Source organism: Pinus tabuliformis, chromosome X (genome assembly GCF_031772625.1).
Source record: "Pinus tabuliformis cultivar Carrire ecotype Pingquan chromosome X, CPIR1, whole genome shotgun sequence".
NCBI classification, from domain to species: Eukaryota; Viridiplantae; Streptophyta; class Pinopsida; order Pinales; family Pinaceae; genus Pinus; species Pinus tabuliformis.
This window is the reverse complement of record NC_142308.1, coordinates 58,713,508-58,736,324: the sequence shown is the minus strand read 5'-3', so window position 1 is coordinate 58,736,324 and position 22,817 is coordinate 58,713,508.

Below are 22,817 nucleotides of genomic sequence, written 5' to 3'. Positions count from 1 at the left end.
CAGTTCTGAAATTGCTACCTGTAGTAGCCTTCTGTGTCCTCTTTCCAATGCCACAAGTCTGAGCCAAATTGGATTCTCCAAGGAAAGTTATGTGAAATCTCCCACAGTGACTTGCTTTTAGACTGGTTCAGTAGAGCGAACTTGTACGACGTGCCACGAGTCACTGTTTCAACCTTTGAATCTGAAACACACACACAAGAAACTACAGTCCGTCCTCTTTCTGTACCTTTTTACGAAATTTCAATCCGATCCTCAGAGAGAGAGTTATGACGATTTTCCCCAGGTCACCTGTTTTGAATGTAATTCAGGAGTCTGCAAAAAGGCCAACTTCCTCAGATCATATCTCCGAAACTATCACGCAAAAAGCTCTAAAATTTGGACCCAAGGTTCAGCGCCAATTCTTCTCAAATGGGTTTTTTTTACGACTTCTGAAACATCACAGAACAAAAGTTATAGCGAAAATTCCACGATGGCCTGTTTGGAGCAGCGAAACCCTAGAATCCAAAGCTCTGATACCAAATGTTATGAAACCAACTCACAAAAAGATAGAAAAGAGAGATCCACGCCTTAGAATTCAGCCTCTTCGAGGGGGCAACCTCCTTTACATTACATAAATGAACAATTCTTGGATGATACAAATGACAAAACCTCCTTTCTATATATAGGAGTCTAAGGAGTCACAATATAATCCAGCCGACCTAACAATAATAATATAAAGCCACAAAAATAACAATAGAGGGATTCTATGGGGCACAGAAATAACAATATGGGGGTAATAGGGGCACAACAATATAAATAAGGGGTATAACTACAACAGTAATGGGGTAATCACTAGTATTATAGGGACCCAACATAAAATTATCATCTTTTGTTTGTTTGTGACCAACTCATAACTTGCGAAAATATATAGTCAAAGCATAGGTCACGAGCTTCGAGCCTGGAGCGGCACGGCGATGGCCTTCATTATTGTCTCCTCCTATTTGGAGGGACTTGAGGAGTGGGCATGAAGTTGATGGCAAGAGGAACCAAAGAGAACATACCTGATGCAATGCACGGGTTTATGTTTCGATATCATTTTTTCCTGAAGTTTCCTTCTGAAGTTCGTTTTTGAAATCCAAAAAAAATACAATTTTGTGAGAGATTTTTCAGCGAAAATCACATGGAATACCATTTGTCGACGCGTTTCAACCAACTAGTGTGGTTCATCGTCAGGACTAACGATGAACCACACTAGTTGGTTCGAAATGCGTCGACAAATGGTATTCCATGTGATTTTCGCCGAAAAATCTCTCACAAACTTGATATGGATCACAGAAGCCTGAACTCTATAAAATACAATTTATTATACGCATATAATATTAAGTTTATAATGTTTATGATAGATTTGTATTGATATAAACTTTTCAAATTTATTTTTATTTTTTAATTTTTTTTAAATATATATTTTTTAAATACTTTGATTAGTTATAATATAGATTTGATAATTTTTATGTGGTTTAAATTGTATTTTTAAAATAATAATAATAATAATATGTAACTAATATATTAAATTTTACGTATTTTATCGTTCAGAATATGACATTAGATGGGATGGACATGTTTTACTTTGTGTTATATCATCCTTAACCATATCCACTTCATTCATTTTGTGCTATATCATCTTTAAGCATATTCACCTCATTCATGACACAAGAAAAGTATGCACGCCTCTTTTAGCTTTTAAAAGTTAATGTCATAGTTTAACCGGACTAAGTATGCACGCCTCTTTTAGCTTGTAAAAGTTAATGTCATAGTTTAATTGGACTGTTTTTTTTCTCTGGAAAACATGAAAATTCTAGCAAGTTTTTGATAAAATTTGGCAGGGATTTTTGTAAATTTAAGTTATAGCTGTCAAACATCAATATTTTGGGTGTCCTAGAAATTTTTGATGGCGCTGAATCCATTTCCACCATCAAAATTATTAATCAAACATTGCTACTACAAAATTAAAAAAAAAAAAAATGGGGAAATTCAAGTCACTTTTGATACTCCAAACAATTTCTCCACCTCACGATGCTGAAGTTAATACTATAATAATTATTATGGTTCACCTTTCTTGTTTCCAGTCATTCGGCAACTATATATGCTCACACTTGTTGTTTCCCATCATTCCTTTTTGTTGGGAAACCATTCATTAAATAGGTAGGTAGCCTGGCAAACAAAATTTGTGCAGGTTCTGTCACAGTCTCAAATCGGAGTCTATCCATTGGGGAAGGCAAAGAGGGTGAAGGGGCTTCGAATTTCAGGAATCATTTATAGGGGCTTTGGATTTCAAGCAATGATTTCTTCCAATAGATTCACCACTTTCTTCCAATAGATTCACCACTAGCATTTTAGCCCAACGTCAGGATTCCATTATATAAAAAATAAATTAACAAGATTTTTCGTGGAAGCTCGGCCAGTAGTTTTGTTTGTTGGAGGGAGGATTGGGCCCAGAATGTCACGCCCGTACACCTGCGGTAGTCTTCCAACCGCTTGTAGCAAGGTGCGGCACCACCGAACGCTTTCTTTTCACCAATACTAACATTCGTGGACTACGCCTACTTTCACATTAACATACTTAGCTTGTGTTTCGCAACTAAGTAAGATGCAATTATCCTTTATACTTAATGAAGCCCATACTCATTCATTATCATCATGCAATTATACCGAGAACAATAACAATTGCAACAAGTATAAAGGGGAGGGGCAACTCCCCGTAATGTGAGTCTGCCCGACAATTTTATTAAAATATCAAATTTACAACACAAGTGTGTCTTGGCCGAACCAAGCCTCACACTTAGACAAATTTACAAAGATAAGCAACCTGCTTTTACAATCATGTGCACCCTTGCACAAAGAGAAGTGCTCACCCGAGCCACTTATTCCTCTCTACCAAGTCCTGCACAAATCTGCATCCAAACCGAACCCCGACACCCTTGCCTACACCTCACCCGGCACAAAATAACAAAACTACACTTAACTAGCATGCGCATGAGTTATGCGTAGCTCCTCTTTCTCTTGCACAGTTTTACCCCTCACTTGTGCGTAGAAGTGATGATTCAATGATGAACAAATGAGCTCAAGCTCCTTTTACTTATACCATGTCTACGTGGGTTTACATGGGGTGTGTAGCCCCATGGCCGACCCCCAAAACCACTAACACACGCCCATGTGGCTTCATTAACAATATTTTACATCGCATATATATACACGGTCGTCCAACACTTAGTCGCATAAGTGTTTCCCCAACGTCGCATATATCGTCGCATTTCCTCCGCACAAAGTGTCGCACCCGTCGCACATTTCCTCCGCGCGCCTGTGCGCCCGCCCGCGCGCCCGCTCTCATGCACGACTCGCCGGTGTCCGTCACGTTCATATCCCGAAGGCCTTACATCCTCCTCCACCTGAAATCGTTGTCGTCCTCGACAACATACCATCCCGGTAGCCATCCACCAAGATCATCATCATCCACGATGTTGACTCCTCTACACAAAGCAAACATCCTTGCAACATATGTAGAGCCTCATCTCCATCATGCCTCGACTTAGTGACCAACTGCCACCAAGCTCACCATACCAAGGTATGCACCTCCACGGTATGCACTCCACTAGATGTCATCTTGATCCACGATTACTGACCTCCTGCCTTCATCATCTGTCCTCATGTGAATTGCTGCCATGATACTCCAACATAATGCTAACACATCTCTGTACACTTCGCGACCCCATGTTTGAACTAGTCGGATGGCCAGTCCAACTGTCACACTCAAACCATGAGAGTGAACATCCTCATGCCACCATCAGTTGTTTCTCAAAACATCCTGCCACATCCTTGACTCATCAAGAATCTATCTTCATAATCGATGCTCAGGTCCATGGAACTCCATCCACCTCATCTGCAACATGTTGTCCATGATGTTTGGTGTCAATGTGCTACATGAAATCAGCCACATCTATACAACATCATCATGTGTGTCTTCTCCATGTGAAGAGATCATCTCCTCAAACCGACTATCGATGTGCCACATCTAGGTCCATGAAGCAATCTCCATCATATCTACAATGTGTCATCCCTCAAGTCTGCCATAGAAACAAGTATGCACTTGTCTCATCTATCCATGTGTCAAAGTAGTTGAGTCTCGGCTCAACCCATGCCCAAGTCAAGGCATCATCACCATCATTGTAACTCCATCACTTCAAAGTGTCTCATATCGATCCTCCACATCAAGTCACTCTTCCAAGCCATGCCCATACATGTACTTTGAAAGTATGCATCCCATACTGCATCAAAGTCCCTCGACCTCAGCTCCTCAATGCATCAAATCCTCTAAGTCCACCATGTATGAAGTCCCTAAAAGTCACAACAATCTCATGTCATCATGAGCTCCATGAGTCATCTCCAACCAACATCTCCATGTAGTAGGAATGCTCCATAGTTTGCTCACAACTCCATCCAAGTCCATGGTCTTGTTGCACATGAGTGTACAACCTCTCCATAGGCTCATAAGTAATAAGTCTCCATGTCACATTAGCAAATCCATCTGCACAACATCCCTACCTTGGCACTCTTCCTTGGATGTCCATGACACCTCTACAAGTGCTCCCACACAATGTCCCTGCATAAGACTGCCATGCTCCATGCCTCCAACCTGATGTCCATGACTAAGTTGTCCATCTAGTCCAACAAAGTAGACCTACCACAACAATCGGTCATCCTCATCCAAGTCGCAATCTTCAGTCTAGTGAACTCGGTCACTCAACCATATCATCATGTCATGAGTCCCTCCATCATAGCTCCTCCACCAAAGTGTCCACCAAGACTATCTCTTGGTCTCGGCCATGAGAAGTCCACCCAAAACATCACAAGTGTGTGCCCTCCTCAACTATCCATGAGTCATGCTGGGCACTTAGCCAATCTTCCATATGGCTAAAGCATGACCCATTCATCCGCAACGATCATCAAGTTCCACCCCTGTCAAGGGCCTTTGTACCTTCTATCATAAGGTCACAAACAACCCCAACAAGTCTTGCAACAATCGACAATCCTTGCTTTTCCATACAAGGCTCCATCATAGTCATCCATGGTAAGATCCTCCCTAGCATAGGAAAACTGGCTTTGCCTCTACCTGCATATGGTCCATCCACCAAATGCCCAAATGAAACACAAGTATCAATACTTACTTCATCATCATGAGGCTCTTCCTCATCCATCCATGTCTGCAAACTACACGATCCTGGTCCAACTTGATCATCCTCAAGTTCATCCTCCATCATAGTCATGTCTGCAACATCTTCAACTATCACGGCTTCCTCTTCCTTGTTAGCACAATCTGCAACTTCATCTTGCTCCATTGTCCAACCAAGTTGAAGAAGCTCTTCTTCAACATTCCTTTCCAAGACTGCAAACTCCTCTCGAATCCGGGGATTCCCTTCTTTCAACCTCTTCAACTTGTATAAGGTAAGCAAGAGCTTCCCTTCACCTTCTCCCAAACTTGCCATGCCTTGTCATTTAGCTTGGTCTAAGCACTAAGCTTCACCTCTGCTAAACCTGCTTCCACTGTCACGAGCAACCCTGCTCAAACCGAGTCTTGAAACTACCTTCAAATGCTTCAACACCTGAACCTTGTCCAAGTCTCAATATCACTTGTCAAATTTCCAAGTGCATGCACACTTGCTTCACCCAGCTTCCTGCAAGACTTCTCCAAGTCTTCAGACCTGCTCTGATACCAACTGTCATGCCCATACACCTGTGGTAGTCTTCCAACCACTTGTAGCAAGGTGCGGCACCACCGAACGCTTTATTTTCACCAATACTAACATTCGTGGACTACGCCTACTTTCACATTAACATACTTAGCTTGTGTTTCGCAACTAAGTAAGATGCAATTATCCTTTATACTTAATGAAGCCCATACTCATTCATTATCTTCATGCAATTATACCGAGAACAATAACAATTGCAAAAAGTATAAAGGGGAGGGGCAACTCCCCGTAAAGTGAGTCTGCCCGACAATTTTATTAAAATATCAGATTTACAACACAAGTGTGTCTTGGCCGAACCAAGTCTCACACTTAGACAAATTTACAAATATAAGCAACCTACTTTTACAATCATGTGCACCCTTGCACAAAGAGAAGTGCTCACCCGAGCCACTTATTCCTCTCTACCAAGTCCTGCACAAATCTGCATCCAAACCGAACCCCGGCACCCTTGCCTACACCTCACCCGGCACAAGAATAACCAAAACTGCACTTAACTAGCATGCGCATGAGTTATGCGCAGCTCCTCTTTCTCTTGCGCAGTTTTACCCCTCACTTGTGCGTAGAAGTGATGATTCGATGATGAACAAATGAGCTCAAGCTCCTTTTACTTATACCATGTCTACGTGGGTTTACATGGGGTGTGCAGCCCCATGGCCGACCCCCAAAACCACTAACACACGCCCATGTGTCTTCATTAACATGTCGGCTTTCATATATTTTACATCGCATATATATACACGGTCGTCCAACACTTAGTCGCATAAGTGTTTCCCCAACGTCGCATATATCGTCGCATTTCCTCCGCACAAAGTGTCGCACCCGTCGCACATTTCCTCCGCGCGCCCGTGCGCCCGCCCGCGCGCCCGCTCTCGTGCACGACTCGCCGGTGTCCATCGCGTTCATCTCCCGAAGGCCTTACACAGAAGGACGAAGAAGAAGTGGTGGAGTGTGGCCAGGGGATAGCTTAATCAAGTGATTAATGGCTTTTGTATCCCTATAATTGGCTTCCTTTTGAGGCCAGGTTTTGAAATTTTCTGAAATGCTTGTGTTTGATGTGAACGCCAGATCGTTTATGACTTAAAAAGTTTTAGAGTCTGGCATGTTGTTTCTGGGCCTAAAACGTTTCATGGGGTTTCGAACTCTTGATCTGGGCTTAGCATTAACATCCTCATTGTGAGTGCCTTGTCTCTGAAACCATGAGCATTTGCTTTCCTTTTGATCAAAGTTGCAATTAGTAGTGAAAATTATGGATTTCAGTAAATTATTTGCATGAAGGGTTAGCCTCGGTGATTTTTGTTTTATTAATGAAGGGCATAGTGGTTTCGGTTACGAATTGAGGACAAATTTGGAGATTTAATCTGGCTAGAGTTTGGGGAAGGGAGACTTCCGTAGTGTGATGAGCCAGAAAATGAGATTTTAGAGGACTTGATTTGGTGGATTTTGTTTGTTTTTTTTTTTATTTGGGGCATATCTTTTAAATATGGAGGGGTTGAACGACACTGCATTATTGGATATGTTGTAGCTTCGAAGAAATGTTTCCTACAATTCAACCCCCATAGGGCTATGAGCAATGATAGTTTCTTGATGCTTGATTTGAATTCTAGTTTTGTTAGAAAATTTCATAAGGGCATATGAGAGGAGTCGAGTCTAGCTCAGAAATCAGTGGTGGCAAGGCAAGCCTTCAGTTGCAGAAAGAAGATCACAACTACACAGAGGCTTAATTAAAACACAAAATTCATAGCAAAAAAACAGAGTAAAATCAAAATGGTTAAGACCACATCGCAACATAACATACTTTTGATTATATTTCAAAACATAGGAAAATACATTCACATGATAAATTAGAGGTTGTTGCTCCAAGTAAAACAATAACGATCTTAGTGTAATTTATGTTTCACTAGGGTTGTAGAGTAACACACAGTAAAACGTAGTGTTGTTTTCACCCGCCCACCAAAATAAATAGAGTAAAATCAAAATGGTTGTGGTAAATCTACTTGTGAAAGTTTAAGACCACGTAGTTTGATTATATTTCAAAACATAGAAAAATACATTCACATGATAAATTGGAGGTTGTTGCTCCAAGTAAAACAAGAAAGATCTTACTGCAATTTATGCGGTTGTGGAGTAACACACAGTAAAACTTGCATGCCCACCAAAATAAACAGAGTAAAATCAAAATGGTTGCTGTAAATCTACTTGTGAAAGTTTAAGACCACATCGCAACATAACATACTTTTGATTATATTTCAAAACATAGGAAAATACATTCACATGATAAATTGGAGGTTGTTGCTCCAAGTAAACAAGAAATATCTTACTGCAATTTATGCTTCACCAGGGTTATGGAGTAACACATAGTAAAACACAGTAACTGTTGTTTTCATGCACCCACCAAAATTCACTCCACAACTTTGTTTTCTCCTCTCAAAATTCACTCCACGATTTTCTTTTCTCCTCTCAGACTTTCACCCTTTTTCTCGTTCAACCTCCAAATGATACAAAACACGCATTTGACTCATTAATTCATGACAGAGAAAACATTAATACACATTGTTGAGCCCTAAACTTGCATCTTTCCTATACACTTTCCTAGACTCTTTCCATTCACCTAGACCTCCTAAGCTATAAACATCATTGCGTATTAATCATAAAAGAGCATTTAAAGTTGTTTTTTTTAACTATGTTTTGTGTCTGTTGTTTGAACTAGATTTTTGCTCATTGAGCTGTGGAATCCTGTCACTTTCGCAGTTGTTTTTGTTAAAGTCTACATTGCAAGTGTCATCAGGCAAAGCGAGCCACATGGGCAAGTTGGAAATGACTTGGACATGGACTGAGTCCTATTGGCTCAGTCAGATTCATCAGGGGAGGCGGTGGTCAACGATGGTCAAGCGGTGGTCAAACAGAAGAGTCCTACGGCAACAGGACTCTGTTTCCAAGCACGTGAAAGATTTTCGTGGCCATTTCTAGATCTCTGGAGGCACGTTGACACTTGTAGGCTGCCTAAGATGTGAATCCAACAAGCCGTTTTCAATAGATTGCATAATCTCGGCGGCCATGATGCTAAATCCATGGACTTTGTCGTTTACGTGTCCTCTGTCAGCGTAGTTTATAGGAAAACAGTTATGTAACCTTTTGTTATAAATAGTGTGTTTCTATACGCATAGTGGTTAGTCTTTTGAATGTAATTTTGCTGATAAAAAGCCCACTGTGCCATGACACTAGTTTCATTATTGTGACTGCGTTTTGAAATATATGAGAAGACTCTGCTTCTACATGATTGCGTGAAGTGTAATTCTTGATTGATAGTTGTTGTCCGAGGTTGTGCAGAGGGCCCCTGCACACGCCAAGGTTTCGTTTCTTATTGTTGTACAGTTTCATGTTGTGTTTCCTTATGTTTATTGAAAATATGCCATAGTTATTCACTTATGTATATTTCATTTACTATGGTACTAATGCTTCATTCTTGTTCATAATTTTACATGCTTTGTACATTGTTGTTAACGCTAATCAGTGTGCATGTTCCAGATTACAGTAGGCCCGGGCATTTCATACATTTCCTTTTGCAAAAACTAATGACATGGAATCAATCTTTTTGCTGACTTGCTTTTCTTAGCTTTTAATTCCAGTTCTGCTTTGTTGATTTCAGTTTAATTCATTTGCTTCGTTAGACAGTGTAGATATCAGATTGCTCAAGTTATTGATGATTACCTCCGAAAGCCATAGCTTAGACTACCTGGCGAGGGGTCAGACTATGAATTGATGTGATTTGATTTTAGTTTACTTTTCTGCAATTAGATATCAGATTGCTCAAGTTGTTGATGATTACCTCCGAAAGTCATAGCTGGACTAACTGGCGAGGGGTCAAACTATGAATTGATGTGATTTGATTTTAGTTTTACTTTTCTGCAATTAAATATCAGATTTCTCAAGTTGTTGATGATTACCTCCGAAAGCCATAGCTAGACTAACTGGCGAGGGGTCAGACTATGAATTGATGTAATTTGATTTTAGCTTTACTTTATTTGCAATTTTTGGATTTCTTTGAGTGCAGTAGCTTAATTCATTTCTTTTGTATTTAGACAGCAGCAGGGATAATTGTTTCATGATCAATAGTTCACTGTTTGTTTGATTAGAATAATGGCACATTTTCATTTTCTTTTAGGAATTAATTTCATCATTAGTACGTTCTAAGACCCTCTGAAGTTTAAAGTTTTGGAAATCATTATAAAGGACATAATTGCCTTGAAAGTTTATATCCATACTTGTCTTTTAGAGTAATCCTAAAACTCAGGGATAGAATTTCCATTTCACATTGGCAAATAAACGAAGATAAAAACCCCCAAAACAAAATTAAAAAATAAAAAATAAAAATGATAAAAGGTAAGAAATAGGTTATCTTGCACATATAGTGTGCCACACTTCAATAGTTTACGACTCCCAGATTGACAATTAATATAGCAATTTAGGACACTCTAAATTGACCAAACACACATCATGGGCTATTTTACATAATAAATGGTTTTCTGAACTTAGAGGTGTTGTGGAGTGTGGGTAACATTCGCAAAGTGAATGCTTACCCATACGTATTTACCAAATTTCATTAAATGCCTTAAACTCTCTGTTGTGTTGCAAAATGGTCAACAATGTACTTTTGCTCAGACTTTCAGTCCTTCCACTTGCAAACAAAATCGCAACCTGCAAAATAAATTCATCTGACAAGTATGGTTGTTGTCAGTGTGTTAAACTCGGTGGTTGGGATTAATATTTCCAACACTCCCCCTTAATCACAACTTTCGCCATTGAAAATTCTCAAACAATCTCTCAGATAAACAAAACTTTCAAGTGCCAATGGCTTTGTGAAAATATCAACAAATTGTTCATGTGACCTGCAATGCTACAACACAATTTCATCATTGTTAATCAACTCTTTAATAAAATTATATTTATCATCAATATGCTTGGTCCTTTTGTGAAAGACATAATTCTTTGACAATGCAATTCCGGAAGTGTTGTCACAGAAAATAGTTGTCATTCCCTCTTGGTCATGGTGAAGATCCCTTAACGTCGTTCTCATCCAAATTTCCTGACACATTGTTGCTATTGAAGCGAAATATTTAGCTTCTGCTGTTGACAATGACACTATTGGCTGCTTCTCGGAGGCCCATGAAATGGCTCTAGAACCTAAATGAAAAACATATCATGACGTGCTCTTTCTGTCATCGACACTTCCTGCCCAATCATTGTCAGTGTAACCAACCAATCTAAAATCATTTGTTGTGGTGTACAAAATACCATACTGTTTTGTCTCGTTGACATACCTTAGAATCATTTTCATTGCTTGCCAATGTGTTTCCTTGGGTGTCTCCATGAACCTCGACACCAAACTCACTGCATACACTATATCTGGCCTAGTGGCGGTCAAATACATCAAGTTGCCTATCATACTTTTGTATAATGTCGAATTGACATTGCGGCTGCAATCTTCTTTACTCAACTTCAACCCCATGACAGTTGGAGTTATGCGGGATCTGCATTTTAAACCTCTCCAAAATGTCTGCCACATACTTTTCTTGAGAAATAAAAATGTCATTTTCTATTTGCTTCACTTCTATGCCAAAAAAATATCTTAACAACCACAAGTCAATCATTTCAAATTCACTTTTCATGACTTTTTTGAAACTAGCAATGAGGAAATCATCACTGGCTATAAAAATCAAATCATCGACATATAAGACAACAATAAGAATCTTACCATCACTCTCTTTGATGTAGAGAGTAGGCTCACCGTCACATTTGTCGAAACCATTGTCCAACAAGTAAGCCTCTATCCTGCTACGTCATGCACGCGGTGCTTGCTTCAACCCATAAAGAGATTTCCTCAATGGATACTCTCTTTTTGGCCTTCTATCTCATAACCAGGTGGTTGTGCAGCATACACTTCCTCTTTCAACACTCCATTCAAGAACGTTGATTTTACATCCATTTAATACACTTTCCATTTATATTGCGCAACAATTTCCACAACTATATGAACTATCTCCATCCTCGCGGCTGGCGCAAACGTCTCTAAATAATCTCTTCCATGTTGCTTCTTGTATCCTTTGACAACTAGCCTTGCTTTATGCATCTCAATCTTACCATCAATGTTTCTCTTGGTCTTATAGACCCACTTCACTCCAATGACTTATTTTCCTTGTGGAAGGTTCACTAACTCTCATGTGTCATTCTTTTTTATTGCTTATATTTCTTCCTCCATTGTCGCAACCCATTTTTCTTCTTTGACTGCATCCTCAAAATTGATTGGGTCATCCACACGACACAATAATGCAAATAAGGAATTCAGACCAACACTACTATCAACTTCTTCTTGCTCATAAATCTCATTTAAATTTTTGAGATTTGGTCTTCTTGTGCTCGCTGAAGATGGGCTTGATATGTCACTTGGTGTTGCCCTTTTCGGCATGCTTGGAGAAGCACTTTCTTCACTGCATGACATTGTCCTATTATTTGTTAATGGTGTTTTTTGTTGCTTTCTTTGTTGCACTTGAATAGGAGTAGAGGGAGTCATTGTTGAGGAATTACTTGTTGTTGTTAATTCCTCTTTGTCCTCATGTGGTATATATGCTTTCACATTGACTATCTTCTCTAAACTTCTATCCCATGCTTCCTCTACTATGAACTACACATCTATGCTGATTATGACTTTCTTGGTTGAGGGATTGTAGAGCTTGTATGCCTTGGATTCATCACTATATCCAACATATATGCATATCTCCCCCTTGTTGTCCAACTTCTTCCTCAACTCATCTAGGACATGTGCATACACCACACATCCAAAGACTCTCATGTGAGTGACACTATGCTTTCTTCCACTCCAAGCCTCTTTAGGAACCACATTCTAGACGCTTTTGGTTGGACATCTATTCATGATATACGCTACACAAGCGACAACTTCAGCCCAATAATCATTTGGCAAATTCTTTGCCTTCAACATACTCCTTTTCATTTCCATAATGGTCTTATTCTTCCTTTCTACTACACCATTTTGCTAAGGTGTATACCTTGTTGTAAATTTCTTGTGAATTCCATGCTCCCTACAAAAATGTAGGAAATCATTTGAGATGTATTTGCCACCTCTGTCAGTCCTAAGGACTTTGATGTAGTGTCCACTTTTCTTCTCAACAAGAGCTTTGTATTGACGAAAGCACTCAAACACTTCACTTTTCTTTTTTAGGAGATAGACCCATGTCTTCCTTGTGTAGTCATCTATGAAGGTCAATAAATAATGGTTGACACCAATTGATAGTGTCTGCATTGGTCCACATAAATCTAAGTGGACAATCTCCAAAGGCGCCTTTTCCCTTACTGACTTTCCTGCTGAAAATGTCTCTTTATGTTGCTTGCCCAAAATGCATCCTTCACATAGGTTGTCTGGTTTTTCTATGAGTGGCAATCCCTTCACTAGGCCTTTTCTATGTAGAAAATTCAAACCTCCAAAGTTGAGATGTCCAAATCTCAAATGCCATAACCAATTTTCATCTTTGACCTCTGCTTGAAAGTTTACTTTTGTGACAGTTGCATCTTTTCTTCCATCCTCTTGTGAGTTCATTGATAATTGTGCTTGTGCACCTTCTTCCTTCAAATCTAATCTTATCTTTAAGGGAAACATTCTATTGTTTGTCATATGAACTTTGCAATCAATTGTCTACATGGAGGCTTATCCAAAATTGTGCACTCATCATTCTTGAAAAAGACATTATAGCCCTTTTGCATGAGTTGTCCAATGCTTATGAGGTTATGCTTCAAACCAAGGACAAAGTAAACATCTAAGATGTACTTCTTCTCCCCCTTCTTTGTTAGGATATTAACTCTTCCTTTGCCCATGACAGAGACTTTGCTATCAGTCCCTAATGTCACTTCAGATTTCACACTTTCATCTAGATTGGAAAACATTTCTATGTTCCCTGACATGTGGTTGCTACACCCTGAATCTAGATACCATATATCACTTTGTTTTTCTTGTGCTACATTACAAGCTAAAAACATGTTATCATGGTTATGATTTTTCTTTGTGAAATTTACACTTGGTTTGTTACTAATGTTATATTGCTTCTTTCTACATTCATTTGCATAATGACCATACTTCTTACAGTAATGACATTAGACTTGAGATTTATCATACCTCTGACCTTGTGCTTGATTTTGGCTTGGGCCTTGACTTGGATTTTTATTGTTGCCCCTTCCACTTGAGCTTGAAGGGCTTCTTCTTCCACCTCTGTGTGGACTTCTTCCTCTTCCTCTAGCATATGATCTTCCTCTTCCTCAACCTTGACCAAATGAAACTTTTGTCTTGAAGGCGTACTCCAATCAGGAGCTTGTTGCTCTATTTAGCCTATGTTCATGAGAAGTCAATGATGCATGAAGCTCTCCCACCGATAACTATGAGAGATCCTTTGTCTCTTCTATAGTCACAACAATGGCATCAAACCTTGCTGGAAAACTTCTCAAAACTTTCTCAACTATTCTCCTTTCCTTAAGTGTCTCACCATGAGACCTGATTTGAGTAACCAGCCTGGTTACATGTGTAAAAATGAGTATACATTCTCAAACTCTTTCATACAAAGTGTCTCAAAGTCTCTCCTTAGCATTTGTAGCTTTGATGTCTTCACTTTTGCAATGCCTTGGTAGGTTTTCTGGAGGGTGTCCCATGCTTGCTTGGACTTCGTTGTTGTTGCAACCCTTGGGAAAATACTTTCATGAACTGCTTGAAAAATGTAGAAGATGGATTTTGCATCCTTCTTCTTGTTGTCCCTCAACAAATCCCTTTCTGCTTGAGACAAGGCATTGTATGCTGCTGCATCTGTTGGTTCTTGAAAATCATTCTCCACCAAATCCCAAATGTCTTGAGACGAAAACAGGGCCTTCATTGTAATAACCCAATAATCATAATTTTTTCCATTAAACTAAGGTATCTGAGGATTAATAATTCTTGTGCTTGATGTTTCCATTTCTGAGAAAAGAAACTTTCTACCTGCTGGTAAATACACTTCAAAAATCTTCCCTCAAAACAATTTTTAATTACTAGTAAAAAACACTTGTTTTTTCACTAACAAATTTTAACCTACTCTGATACCATGTAAGAAAATATTACAAGGGTAGTAAGGAGGATTATGGCTCAAAAATAGTTGCGGCAAGGCAAGCCTTCAGTTGCGGCAAGGAAATTGCAACTACACAGAGGCTTGATTAAAACACAGAACTCATTGTAGAAAAACTGAATAAAAGAAAAATGGTTGCGATAAATCTGCTTGTGAAAGTTTAATACCACGTCGCAAAATAACATACTTTTGATTATATTTCAAAACATAGGAAAATACGTTTGCATGATAAATTGGAGGTTGTTTCTCCAAGTAAAAAAAGAAATATCTTACTGTGATTTATGCTTCACTGGGGTTGCGAAGTAACACACAATAAAACACAGTGACTGTTGTTTTCACGCACCCACCAAAATTCGCTATATGATTTTATCTTCTCCTCTGAGACTTTCACCCTCTCTCTCGCTCAACCTTGCAAATGAATTTTACATTCATATTTATACAAAACATACATTTGACTCATTAATTCATGACAAAGAAAACATTAATACACAGCATGGGCAATTTTACATAATAAATGGTTTTTTGAACTTGCAGGTGTTGTGGAGTGTGGGTAACAGTCGCAGAGTGAATGCTTGCCCATACGTATTTATCAAAATTCATTAAATTCCTTAAACTCTCTATTGTGTTGCGGAATGGTCATAGATGTAGTTCTGCTCAGACTTTCAGTGCTTCCACCTACAAACAAAATCGCAACCTACAAAATTCATCTGACAAGTATGGATGGTGTTGTGTTAAACATGGTGGTTGGGATTAATTTTTCCAACAAGTCCATCATCTTCTATGGATCTCGGTATCTTGAACCTATCTGTATCTTCGAATATAAATTCCTAGTTCTCGCCTCTTCTTGAATCCACTTCACATAATTCGATGAATGTGGGAATGGCGTCGAGTGCCGCGATGCCTCCTTAGCCATAGGTTGTTCAGCATAATGATATTTTGATGCCTTCCAATGAGTGGTCTAGAAATACCACGCCAAGTGCTCAAATTTCTTGACAGGAATTTCAGAGTTCTTCCCCTAGTCAGTGCCAATGTTTTGTTAGCCAAGTACATCGCTCACAGGCCAGTAACATAGAGAATAGTATAATCCAGCAATATGGCTATGATAAGCACCTATGGGGCAGTTCCCAAAATTCTCATGAAATATTTGGGATGCCACAACAGAATAATTGAGATGTGATGTCTCAGAGAGAGAATAATCAGTCTGCACTATGTGGGCAGCAACAAGGCTTCCAACCAGAATTGAGGAAGCTAAACTTTTCTAGCAAGCAATTTGGCCAGGTACTCCTAGGTGTTTCTCAGCAAGTTGGCTTTCAAAATCAGGCTCAGTCTACTAATGGACAAGCAAGTTACTTACAACAACAATGACTTTCTCATGGAGGTAATGCCTCAGATATATCTTCACAGGAATCAACTTCTCAGGAAGTGAAAGGTGTTGCTCAACCAATGGACTTTGAACATAATCGGGCAAGCTATGTACCAAGTTTCGACGGAGCTACAAAATTGAACATCCACATGAATAATCACAGTTTTCCACAGCCTTCAGTTTATCAGAGGATGGAAATTGACAACCAGCTGCCAAGGTTCCCAGGTATGTAGCCCACCAATCAACAAGCAATGTTTCAAAGAGATCTCACCTTTAGTCAGCCTCAAAAAGTTATGGATGGTGATAGGATACATCAATGTGAACTCCAAGGTGATCATGTCATGCAAACCATGCAAAGTCTAGGATTTCAAATGCAGGGGATCAACCCACATAATACTTTGCAAGGCCATTTTCAAGAGAAATACATAAATGTAAGTGAATATGCTAGGGATGGTGTTAATTTCTCTTTAGTTGTATCTACCATGTGCATTCATGTTAGATTCCTTACGTGTTTCAACTCACAAAACTTTTCTTAATAGTCATTATGGCTTATATTGAACAAAGTCTTAACACACGTAAATTTATTTATGCTAGCAATAAAATATGTTCCTTTTGTTGTTGCATGAATCTTAATGTAACAATAGCTCACATGGGAATCCCTGGCTGATGATGCATCTATTGATATCTGTAGGAAATAAAATATATTTGGCATAAATTAGAAAAATTTTCTATATCTAATATGGTTTTGAGGTCGTCTATTGAGATTGCGATCATAGGTAGGCTTGTTTCATTATTTGAGATTTTAAGAGAAAATAAATAAATGATATGCACAAGTCTAGAACAATAGTTTATGATGAATATCCCTTTTAAAGGGGGAAAACATAACAAAATCAAATTCATGATCTAACTGCCATGCCAGGTCAAGATAGGTCAAAATTTCTTCCTATTGCTACCACCAAATTATGGGCTTTGTAAGAGCTTCTTGTTGTTTTCTTCATTAATCTACCTCCCAACAAGATAGATATTTGAGTGTAGCTCTATGCTAACATAGATCCATCTTAACCCTGGATCTGTTATACACCAAGTGTTATGAAATTCCTCAAATTGCTATACTGCCAAGCTCATTGGCGTTAACTGTCATTTCAATCCTTATCACAAGGAACTATTGATACTGCAAATGGAGACCATGGGCTCAGAGATTTTCCAGTTTCAATATCAGTTATATGGCAGTTTGTTGTTGACCCTGGAGAACTACCAATGGGCTACTTTTGGAATTCCTTAAAAACCATAAATTTTATTGACATACCATAAATAATTTGTAGAATGATTAAAACAATGTTAACACTATTAATAAAACAAAAGTGAAGCCTTTGCTAGGTTAAATTACATGTTGGGAAAATTGGTCATAATAGAAGGAGATTCACTTTTCTTCAGATAAATCTTAGTTCATCACTCCACCCAAACCTCATGTTCTTCTCTGCATTGATTGTTTTATGGAACTAAGCTTTCAAAATTTTATTTCTTTCCCTATTCATTGTAATGAATATAATTCATATCTAAATGAAATTCAAGATTTTATTAATTTAGGTCGCAGTAGTACCAGTCATGTATTTTTGCCTTCCACTGTTTTATTTATTTAGTTTTTTAAGAAATGCATACAAGGGTCCACACACTGCAAAGAATTGATGGTCTCCTCCCCTCCCTCGCATGGATTGTGGAATATGACTCTTGGTGCAATATCACAACCTTAATGGAAAGTAAATCCTAGGAAAACAGAAAGTCCAATAATTCTCAATAACACCCATAATATTTTGGTGACTTTTTTGGTTTCCCTTCTATGGAAACATTTCACCATTTGAAACACCTTCTAAATGTCACATAATCCTTTATGTATGTAGCCAAGTAGAGAGTACCAAATATAAGTGTCAAAGCCAAGTATCAGAGCTGAGCATCCAAGTCAGTATCCCCGCCCAGCAATCAATTCCATCCCATGAATTATGAAATACAAGAAATGCCTATTTTTATAAATGAAAAAAAAAATCCATTTGATTACTTGCGATGAGCCACCTTCGACTGCATCAAGACAAGGTTTATCTATTATAAAAAGTCCACTTATAATATATTCAGAGATCTGATGAACCTGAACTAAGTTCCTTCTCAAAACGGTGGTGCTTCAGATGGTATATGAAAGGTATCCATTAAATGAAGGTGGGTTCCCTTGGTCAGGGTATGTCAACTTGTGTTACCAGACTCTACTCAGGGAAGAGCTTGGAAAGGCAGACGAGATAAGAGGTTGAGAAGGCCTAGGAAAATCTTCACACATATTCTGGAAAAAATGATGCAATTTCTGGTTATTATAGGTAGGTTAGTGAGTCGTACTGCCATTGAATCAAACTCATCTAACCTTAGTCAAATTTGGTCTATGCAAGTATGAATTTCCTCTGAGTTATTTTGAATTTTTTGGATCATGACTTGTCTTTGACTTGCAAGTCAGTATGGACTTGGGAAATTATTCTAGTAAATAGCTATAAAAAAAGGTCAATGATTCCAGAAAGGAACTTCAAGTCATGATAGTCCTTCACAATTTTCCTCATAAAATTTAAAATGAGAATAAGGGAAAAACATTCAACCAGCTCTTTTACAAATTGAGTGGTAAGAAAATTATTCTACCCTCTGGATTGTGGTTGAAAATCATCATATTCCAGTTTAAAATCTCTTCAGTCATCATCTAGTGAAAAGGTTTGACTATGAGACAGATGTTGCATGATGAGGCAAAATATTCTGGATAAGTTTTAGGAAACTTAGAAGACAAGTTTTGTAATATTGATGAACAATTTAACCAATAGTGGGAGGTAGAATTCATTTTTTTCCAAATTAATTTGGGGCTTAAGATCTTTGAATATTAGATTTTAGATTCTAGAATCGTTACCAAACATGAAGTACATCATTAAGAAATTCCCTCTTCTCTATTGACCTCAAATGACTTTAGGAAAACACATTCACTAGAGGGCCAAAGCTTATAAGTGTTAGGGTGGGGTGAGGGGTGTTGGGGAGGAATTTAACTTTGCAATTTACGGTAATCTCTTGCAAAATATGAATTTAAAAGTCTGTTTTTCAATAAACTAGATATGTTTTTCCTAAATACCATTTTCAATGATTAAATGAATATTTTAAAAGTTGACCTGGCTTAAGATGGATGTTTTGAAGTTGTATTTTTTGGCATTTCTCATCCTTAAACTCGCAAATCTATTTTTCAATACATTTGACATAGGTTTTCTATATACCTTTTTCAGTTGTCAAATGTATATTCCAAAATTTGTGCTACCTTTAGTAGAGATATTTGGAAGTTTCCCCCGGCATCTCTAGCTTCATTGCCATACCATACCATCCCACTCACTCATTCTTTTTTAGCAAGCCATTATTATTTTGTGGTGTGCCACAGACTATTGAGTGTTTTTGTATTATACCATGGTCTGTTATATATGTGTTGTGGTAGCACTACCACTAGTTTCTTTCTCTCTATATGTTATTTTTAAGAGAACATGTTCAATATATATTTCGCTATCAAATGATAGCATTGTGTGGTGTAAGCTTCCATGTGTTGATCAAACTTATCAAAGATGTAGTGATGAAAGGTCAAGATAAAATGTTTAATATACATGTGTATGTTCAAGGGATATCATTGTGTGGTGTAAGTTGACAGCTATGAGGAGCCATGCTCTCTTGCTCTTGTGTGTGGACCAAGCTTATCATAGATGGTGGAGTGTTGTACTTGGTGGGGGTGTTGTATTTGTATTCTAAATATAGAAAACTTTATGAAGGATTGAATACAATAGAGATGAAAATAAATACTTTGTTGTGATTGGAAGTTTCCACTTTTCTATATATGTATCTATGGTTTAGTGTAGAGCTGGTTTGTGAAGTTCCTTTGCAATAAATGTATCTATGGATTAGTGTAGAGCCCGTTTGTGAAGTGCTTTTTGGAAGAGATTGATGTTGGAACATAGAATAAGAGTTGGTATCAATGTGGCTAGATTGGCCAAGTAACCAAGGAAATAATAGGTATCTATTTAGCATTGATTTTCCCAATAAAGGATTTCAAGAGTAAATATTGGATTTCATATGTTTTTTATTTGTATCTATTAGGTGTTGATTTTCCCAATAAAGGGTTTCAAGAGTAAATATTGGATTTTCTATGTTTGTTATTTGTTTAGAGAGTAAATATTTATTTATTTAAACTAGTCAAAGTAATGTGTTTCTAATTTTTAGTTCGGTGATAGAAATATGATATTTTGCAAATTCTATAATGCACTTTTACCCACTTGGAAAGCTCTACATTAGCAATAGTTTAGCCTCCTGATTCTTTAAGCCTTCCACATCTCAGTCCTTGTTTCCTTCAATGCTACCTCTGCATCACTCTACATTCATCTACACTTCTATTGGCATGTCTTTGCACCATTTTTGTGCAAATGCTAGTTTATTTATAGTTAGATGAGTTTTGATTCTCGTGATCATTCACTTCATTAAATATATTTATAACATACTACACCAATAATGTCATACAAAACCATTGTACTATCCATATCAGTATGCTGGATGTGTTTTTATATAGTTTGATAGATTTATAAAATTCTAATATAAATAGATTATTAGGTTATTTTAAATCATTTTAATCATAATTTTATTGGAGTATTAAATTATTATAAATCATGTTTAATTATACTTTTTATTATATATAAAAAACAATTTAATTTTTTATTTTTATGTTGTTTTTTTAATGTTTTTATATTTAATATGAGAAATGTTTTCAAAAAGTTATTTAAAGTTTAAAGTCCTTAAAAGGAATAATATATATATATATATATAAAACATTTGTCTTAATGAGAACCGTATCTAAGTCTCTCTCATACATATGCTATCTGTTAACTCTACTTTAAATATTAAAAGCCTTACCCATCATTATAAAAATGCATTAATTGTAAATTTACTTTAAAACTTTCATGCACATAGAACGACTCTACTTTAAATATTAAAAGCATTACCCATCATTATTATAATGCATTAATTGTAAATTTATTTTAAAATTTTCATGCATATAGAATGATAAAATTAATAGAGGTGCAAATTTTTTTTTATCAAATTTTGATTCTAAATTAAATACGAAGATCTATGTTAGTTATTAATATATGTTATCTATCAACTCCATGTTTATAATAAAAGAAATTACACATATGTGGCATGTTAAGAAACACTTCATGTAAATGTTTTAACTACTATGTATTGTGAGGGATTAAGTCTTTACATGTACAAACATTTCCTCAAATTTTAATCATTTTTTATGTGTGATGAATCTAGAGATAACATGAATTTAAGTTTAATCTTAAAACCTCATGTGTAAACTTCATATTAATTATAAAAAAAATTATACATCTTCTTTACTTATATTAAGAAACACACTATTCAAATATTTTAGCCATAAGAATTTCTATTTTATATTCAAAAACACAATTTAATTTACTTTACATATTTATGTTTTTCTTAAAAAATTACTAATAAATCACTTAATGTAATGTGATTTTTTAAAACAATAATAATAAATTAACAGAAAACTTAAGTAATAGAATTAATAATCATTTTATTACTATCACTTTAATAATGAAAAGCCAAACTATAATAATTATTATAACTATTTAAAAACTGTAAATTTATTAAACAATTAGAAATGTGAAATATAAAATTAGACATATTAGCAAAGTTTAATTACTTTTTGCATAAGATGAGGTACTAAAGAGAAACGCTCCAAATTACACCTGTTTAAAGTTAATTACAAATTTTAGGAAGCTGAATCATTTTAAATAGTATCCATAAAATGAAAAGTATTAAAATATTATTATTTTTTCCAAATAAAAAAATTGTAATTCTATTAAAAAATAAAATTACATATTCTGTGTGCTTACCGTTTACCCTCATAACAAGCAAAATTGTCTAAACCAAAATTACAATTATCTAGATAAAGTGACTCTTCTCCCTTTTATTCTTTTTTTTTTTTCTTTTTTTTAAGGTTTTGCGAACCCCTAGATTTTGGGTTGGCAATTGCTATTGTCATTTCTTCTCCTTCAGATTTTAATTGCACTTCTTGATCGAATTCATAACTTTGATCTGGTTGCTCCTTGATTATTGCATGTTTCCTCTTTTTGTTTTTTTAGAACTTGGATCACTACTAGATCATTGACTTTCTCAGCAGAACTTAAGGGATCATTTTGCTTCTTTTCACTCCTTCACTTGTGAACCTTGTTGATTTTGTTCTTCTGCTTTTTTATTATTCTCTTCCATTTCTTCATCTTCATATTTTGAAAAATGCCCATCTAGAAATTGCCACCCCTTTGGCTTTTGGGTTTTTTCCTGTCTTTTTTTCCCTTTAGGGAAAGTATTTTGTAAATCCTTGTTTAAAGACAAATCCGGCACTTGAAAGCCATATTTTCAAAATCTAACAATTGATTTCACTTAAAATCTTGA